Here is an 8,531-nt window from a genome sequence, read left to right on the forward strand (position 1 = left end):
TTGACCCCAAATTTGGCACACAGATACATTGGGTGCCCGGGAAGGTTATTGCGAAGGTCCCGTCCCCGCCAGATGTACAGGAGGGGAGGGGGAGGGGGAAGAGGGGCGCCCCATAGAGATAAATGGGAAAATCTCCTCACTGCAAACACAGGTGATATAATTAGCTGCAGCAGACACGACAGTTGGAGCCTTAGCAACCAATAGGATTACTGCTTTCATTTTCACAGGGAGCAATGGTTGCTAGGGAAGCTGCCTCACAACATCCACAGTAATAACTGGTAGACCCCCTACTCCATCTATACAGTACATGTATACAGGACCCCCTACTCCATCTATACAGGACATGTATATACAGGACCCCCTACTCCATCTATACATTACATGTATATACAGGACCCCCTACTCCATCTATACAGGACATGTATACAGGACCCCCTACTCCATCTATACAGTACATGTATATACAGGACCCCCTACTCCATCTATACATTACATGTATATACAGGACCCCCTACTCCATCTATACAGGACATGTATACAGGACCCCCTACTCCATCTATACAGTACATGTAAATACAGGACCCCCTACTCCATCTATACATTACATGTATATACAGGACCCCCTACTCCATCTATACAGGACATGTATATACAGGGCCCCTACTGCATCTATACAGTACATGTATATACAGGACCCCCTACTCCATCTATACATGTATATACAGGACCCCCTACTCCATCTATACAGTACATGTATATACAGGGCCCCCTACTCCATCTATACAGTACATGTATATACAGGACCTCCTACTCCATCTATACAGTACATGTATATACAGGGCCCCCTACTCCATCTATACAGTACATGTATATACAGGACCCCCTACTCCATCTATACAGTACATGTGTATACAGGGCCCCCTACGCCATCTATACTGTACATGTATATACAGGACCCCCTACTCCATCTATACTGTACATGTATATACAGGGCCCCCTACTCCATCTATACAGTACATGTATATACAGGACCCCCTACTCCATCTATACAGTACATGTATATACAGGACCTCCTACTCCATCTATACCGTACATGTATATACAGGGCCCCCTACTCCATCTATACAGTACAAGTATATACAGGACCCCCTACTCCATCTATACAGTACAAGTATATACAGGACCCCCTACTCCATCTATACAGTACATGTATATACAGGACCTCCTACTCCATCTATACAGTACATGTATATACAGGACCTCCTACTCTATCTATACAGTACATGTATATACAGGACCCCCTACTCCATCTACACAGTACATGTATATACAAGGCACTACAGGTATACCAAACTGTGACTGGGTAACACTGCCACACCAGACCTGACCAATACCGCCATACTGTGACTGGATAACACCGCCATACCAGACCTGACCAATACTGCCATACTGTGACTGGATAACACTGCCATACCAGACCTGACCAATACCGCCATACTGTGACTGGATAACACTGTCATATCAGACCTGACCAATACAGCTATACTGTGAATGGATAACACCGCCACACCAGACCTCACCAATACCGCTATACTGTGCTGGATAACACTGTCATACCAGACCTGACCAATACCGCCATACTGTGACTGGATAACACTGCCATACCAGACCTGACCAATACCATCATACTGTGTTGGATAACACTGTCATACCAGACCTGACCAATACCGCCATACTGTGACTGGATAACACTGCCATAAAAAGACCTGACCAATACCTGCAAACTGTGACTCGGTAACACTTCCACACCAGACCTGACCAATACCGCCATACTGTGACTGGATAACACCATCATATCAGACCTGACCAATACTGCCATACTGTGACTGGATAACACCGCTATACCAGACCTGACCAATACCACCATACCGTGACTGGATAACACCGCCACACCAGACCTGACCAATACCGCCATACTGTGACTAGATAACACTGCCATACCAGACATGACCAATACCGCCATACTGTGACTGAATAACACTGCCATACGGGTAAATACAACCCTGCAAGTATACAGGACACTACAGGTATACAGGACCCCAAAACTATACACTACAGGTGCACGGGACCTGCACAAAACTATATACTACAGATATACAGGACCCCAAACTTTACACTACAGGTATACAGGACCTCCACCAACTATATACTTCAGGTATACAGGACCTCCACCAACTATATACTACAGGTATACAGGACCCCAAACTATACACTAGAGGTATACAGGAACTCCACCAACTATATACTACAGGTATATAGGACCCCAAACTATACACTACAGGTATACAGGACCTCAAAACTATACACTACAGGTATACAAGACCTACACCAACTCTATAATACAGGTATACAGCAACTTCACCAACTCTATAGTACAAGTAGACAGGACCCCAAATATACTACAGGTATACAGGAACTACACCAGCTATATACTACAGGTATATAGGACTATACAAACTATACACTACAGGTATACAGGTATACAGGACCTCCACCAACTCTATACTATAGTTATACAGGACCCTCAAACTATTAACTATATGTATACAGGACCCCCGAACTATATACTACAGGTATACAAGACCTCCACCAATTATACACTACAGGTATCCAGGACCCTCAAACTATAAACTACAGGTATACAAGACCTCCACCAACTATACATTACAGGTATACAGCACCAACTATATACTACAGGTATACAGGACCCCCGAACTATACAGTACAGGTATACAGGACCTTCACCAACTGTACACTGCAGGTATACAGGACCTCCCTCAACTATACACTACAGGTATACAGCCCCCCCAACTACACACTACAGGTATACAGGACCCCCCCAACTATACACTATAGGTATACAGCCCCCCCAACTATGCACTACAGATATGCGAGACCCCTAAAAACTATACATTGTGGGTATACAGAACCCCTCCAACTATGCACTACAGGTATACACTAATTCCACTGATTAACTGAGATGAAACAATACCTTTAGCTTGGCTTCCTGGGCACCTTAGAACAAATCTAATTTACACACTGACACTTTATACCCGGGCAGCGCCGGGTACATTTTCTAGTCTATATAATAAAAATCTAAGTCTGTCTGTCTGTCTGTCCCAAATAGACTTCCAAACGCCTGAACCGTTTGACCCCAAATTTGGCACACAGATACATTGGGTGCCCGGGAAGGTTTTAACGACGGTCCCGTCCCCGCCAGATGTACAGGAGGAGAGGGGGAGGAGAAAGAGCGGCGCCCCATAGAGATGAATGGGAAAATCTCCTCACTGCAAACACAGGTGATATAATTAGCTGCAGCAGACACGTCAGTTGGAGCCTTAGCAACCAATAGGATTACTGCTTTCATTTTCACAGGGAGCAATGGTTGCTAGGGAAGCTGCCTCACAACATCCACAGTAATAACTGGTAGACCCCCTACTCCATCTATACAGTACATGTATACAGGACCCCCTACTCCATCTATATAGTACATATATATACAGGGCCCCCTACTCCATCTATACAGTACATGTATATACAGGACCCCCTACTCCATCTATACAGTACATGTATACAGGACCCCCTACTCCATCTATACAGTACATGTATATACAGGACCCCCTACTCCATCTATACAGTACATGTATACAGGACCCCCTACTCCATCTATACAGTACATGTATATACAGGACCCCCTACTCCATCTATACAGTACATGTATATACAGGGCACTACAGGTATAGCAAACTGTGACTGGGTAACACTGCCACACCAGACCTGACCAATACCGCCATACTGTGCTGGATAACACTGTCATACCAGACCTGACCAATACCATCATACTATGACTGAAAAAAACTGCTATACCAGACCTGACCAATACCGCCATACTGTGACTGGATAACACTGCCACACCAGACCTGACCAATACCGCCATACTGTGACTGGATAACACTGCCATACCAGACCTGACCAATACCACCATACTGTGACTGGATAACACTGCCACAACAGACCTAACCAATACTGCCATACTATGACTGGATAACACTGTCATACAAGACCTGATCAATACTGCCATATATTATGACTGGATAACACTGCCAGACCTGACCAATACCGCCATACTATGACTGGATAACACTGTCATACCAGACATGACCAATACCGACACACTGTGACTGGATAACACCGCCATACCAGACATGACCAATACCGACACACTGTGACTGATTAACACTGCCATACCAGACCTGACCAATACCGCCATACTGTGACTGGATAACACCGCTATACAAGACCTGACCAAAGATTTTCTGGCAAGTCTGAACGGGAGGGTACTGCCCCTCTGCAAGGTGCTACCCTACGCACCAGACCATGGGTGCCTAATGGTAAATATGACCCTGCAGGTATACAGGACACTACAGGTATACAGGACCCCAAAACTATACACTACAAGTGCACGGGACCTCCACCAACTATATACTACAGGTATACAGGACCCCAAACTTTACACTACAGGTATACAGGACCCCAAAACTATACACTACAGGTATACAGGGCCTCCACCAACTATATACTTCAGGTATACAGGACCTCCACCAACTATATACTACAGGTATACAGGACCCCAAACTATACACTACAGGTATACAGGACCCCAAAACTGTACACTACAGGTATACAGGAACTCCACCAACTATATACTACAGGTATATAGGACCCCAAACTATACACTACAGGTATACAGGACCTTAAAACTATACACTACAGGTATACAGGACCTACACCAACTCTATACTACAGGTATATAGCACCTTCATCAACTCTTTACTACAGGTATACAGGACCCCAAAGCTATATACTACAGGTATACAGGAACTCCACAAACTATATACTACAGGTATACAGGACCCCAAACTATACACTACAGGTATACAGGACCCCAAAGCTATATACTACAGGTATACAGGAACTCCACCAACTATATACTACAGGTATATAGGACCCCAAACTATACACTACAGGTATACAGGACCTCCACCAACTCTATACTACAGTTATACAGGACCCTCAAACTATGCACTACAGGTATACAGGACCCCCAAACTATATACTACAGGTATACAAGACCTCCACCAACTATACATTACAGGTATACAGGACCCCCGAACTATACAGTACAGGTATACAGCCCCCCCCAACTACACACTACAGGTATACAGGACCCCCCCAACTATACACTATAGGTATACAGCCCCCCTAACTATGCACTACAGATATGCGAGACCCCTAAAAACTATACATTGTGGGTATACAGAACCCCTCCAACTATGCACTACAGGTATACACTAATTCCACTGATTAACTTAGATGAAGCAATACCTTTAGCTTGGCCTCTTGGGCACCTTAGAACAAATCTAATTAGCACACTGACACTTTATACCCGGGCAGCGCCGGGTAAATTTTCTAGTCTATATAATACAAATCAAAGTCTGTCTATCTGCCTGTATAGACTTCCAAACGCCTGAACCGTTTGACCCCAAATTTGGCACACAGATACATTGGGTGCCCGGGAAGGTTTTAGTGAAGGTCCTGTCCCAGCCAGATGTACAGGAGGGGAGGGGGAGGGGAAAGAGCGCCCCATAGAGATGAATGGGAAAATCTCCACACTGCATACACAGGTGATATAATTAGCTGCAGCAGACACGGCAGTTGGAGCCTTAGCAACCAATAGGATTACTGCTTTCATTTTCACAGGAAGCAATGGTTGCTAGGGAAGCTGCCTCACAACATCCACAGTAATAACTGGTAGACCCCCTACTCCATCTATACAGTACATGTATATACAGGGCCCCCTACTCCATCTATACAGTACATGTATACAGGACCCCCTACTCCATCTATACAGTACATGTATACAGGGCCCCCTACTCCATCTATACAGTACATGTATATACAGGAGCCCCTACTCCATCTATACAGTACATGTATATACAGGAGCCCCTACTCCATCTATACAGTACATGTATATACAGGAGCCCCTACTCCATCTATACAGTACATGTATATACAGGACCCCCTACTCCATCTATACAGTACATGTATATACAGGACCCCCTACTCTATCTATACAGTACATGTATATACAGGACCCCCTACTCCATCTATACAGTACAGGTATACAGGACCCCCTACTCCATCTATACAGTACATGTATATACAGGGCACTACAGGTATACCAAACTGTGACTGGGTAACACTGCCACACCAGACATGACCAATACCGCCATACTGTGCTGGATAACACTGTCATACTAGACCTGACCAATACCACAAAACTGTGACTGGATAACACTATCATATCAGACCTCACCAATACCGCCATACTGAGACTGGATAACACTGCTATACCAGACCTGACCAATACCGCTATTGACAGGATAACACTGCCACACCTGACCAATACCACAATACTGTGACTGGATAACACCGCCATATTAGACCTGACCAATACCACTATACCGTGACTGGATAACAACGCCACACCAGACCTGACCAATACCACCATACTGTGACTGGATAACACTGCCATACCAGACCTTACCAATACAACCATACCGTGACTGGATAACACCGCCACACCAGACCTGACCAATACCGCCACACTGTGACTGGAGAACACAGCCACACCAGACCTGACCAATACCGCCATACTGTGACTGAATAACACTGCCATACCAGACCTGACCAATACCGCCATACTGTGACTGGATAACACCGCTATACCAGACTTGACCAATACTACCATACTGTGACTGGGTAACACTGTCATAACACACCTGACCAATACCACCATACTATGACTGGAAAAAACTGCTATACCAGACCTGACCAATACCGCCATACTGTAACTGGATAACACTGTCATACCACACCTGACCAATATCGCCATACTGTGACTGGAGAACACCACCACACCAGACCTGACCAATACCGCCATACTGTGACTGGATAACAGCACTATACCAGACCTGACCAATACCGCCATACCCCCCTCGAAAAGACACCATTTTCTGGCAAGTCTGAACGGGAGGGTACTGCCCCTCTGCAAGGTGCTACCCTACGCACCAGACCATGGGTGCCTAATGGTAAATACGACCCTGCAGGTATACAGGACACTACAGGTAAACAGGACCCCAAAACTATACACTACAGGTGCACGGGACCTTCACCAACTACAGGTATACTACAGGTATACAGGACCCCAAACTTTACACTACAGGTATACAGGACCCCAAAACTATACACTACAGGTATACAGGAACTCCACCAACTATATACTACAGGTATATAGGACCCCAAACTATACACTACAGGTATACAGGACCTCAAAACTATACACTACAGGTATACAGGCCCTACACCAACTCTATACTACAGGTATACAGCACCTTCACCAACTCTATACTACAAGTATACAAGACCTCCACCAACTATACATTACAGGTATACAGCACCAACTATATACTACAGGTATACAGGACCCCCGAACTATACAGTACAGGTATACAGGACCTTCATCAACTGTACACTGCAGGTATACAGGACCTCCCTCAACTATACACTACAGGTATACAGTCCCCCCAACTACACACTACAGGTATACAGGACCCCCCCAACTATACACTATAGGTATACAGCCCCCCCAACTATGCACTACAGATATGCGAGGCCCCTAAAAACTATACATTGTGGGTATACAGAACCCCTCCAACTATGCACTACAGGTATACACTAATTCCACTGATTAACTCAGATGAAACAATACCTTTAGCTTGGCCTCCTGGGCACCTTAGAACAAATCTAATTAACACACTGACACTTTATACCCGGGCAGCGCCGGGTACATTTTCTAGTATAATATAATGAGATGTAACATATCACTGCTCTGATATATAATATAATGAGATGTAACGTATCACTGCTCTGATATATAATATAATGAGATGCAACATATCACTGCTCTGATATATAATATAATGAGATGTAACATATCACCACTCTGATATATAATATAATAAGATGTAACATATCACTGCTCTGATATATAATATGAGATGTAACATATCACTGCTCTGATATATAATATAATGATGTAACATATCACTGCTCTGATATATAATATAATGACATGTAACATATCACTGCTCTGGTATATAATATAATGAGATGTAACATATCACTGCTCTGATATATAATATAATGAGATGTAACATATCACTGCTCTGATATATAATATAATGAGATGTAACATATCACTGCTCTGATATATAATATAATGAGATGTAACATATGCCACATTGCTCTGATATAAACTCCTGACACTTTCCATAGAAACGTTTTCTGTTTCTGTGACAAATATCAATATAATTCAGTCTCATTACACACAATAGATATTACTGATATCC

Source organism: Dendropsophus ebraccatus, chromosome 11 (assembly GCF_027789765.1).
Source record: "Dendropsophus ebraccatus isolate aDenEbr1 chromosome 11, aDenEbr1.pat, whole genome shotgun sequence".
NCBI lineage: Eukaryota > Metazoa > Chordata > Amphibia > Anura > Hylidae > Dendropsophus > Dendropsophus ebraccatus.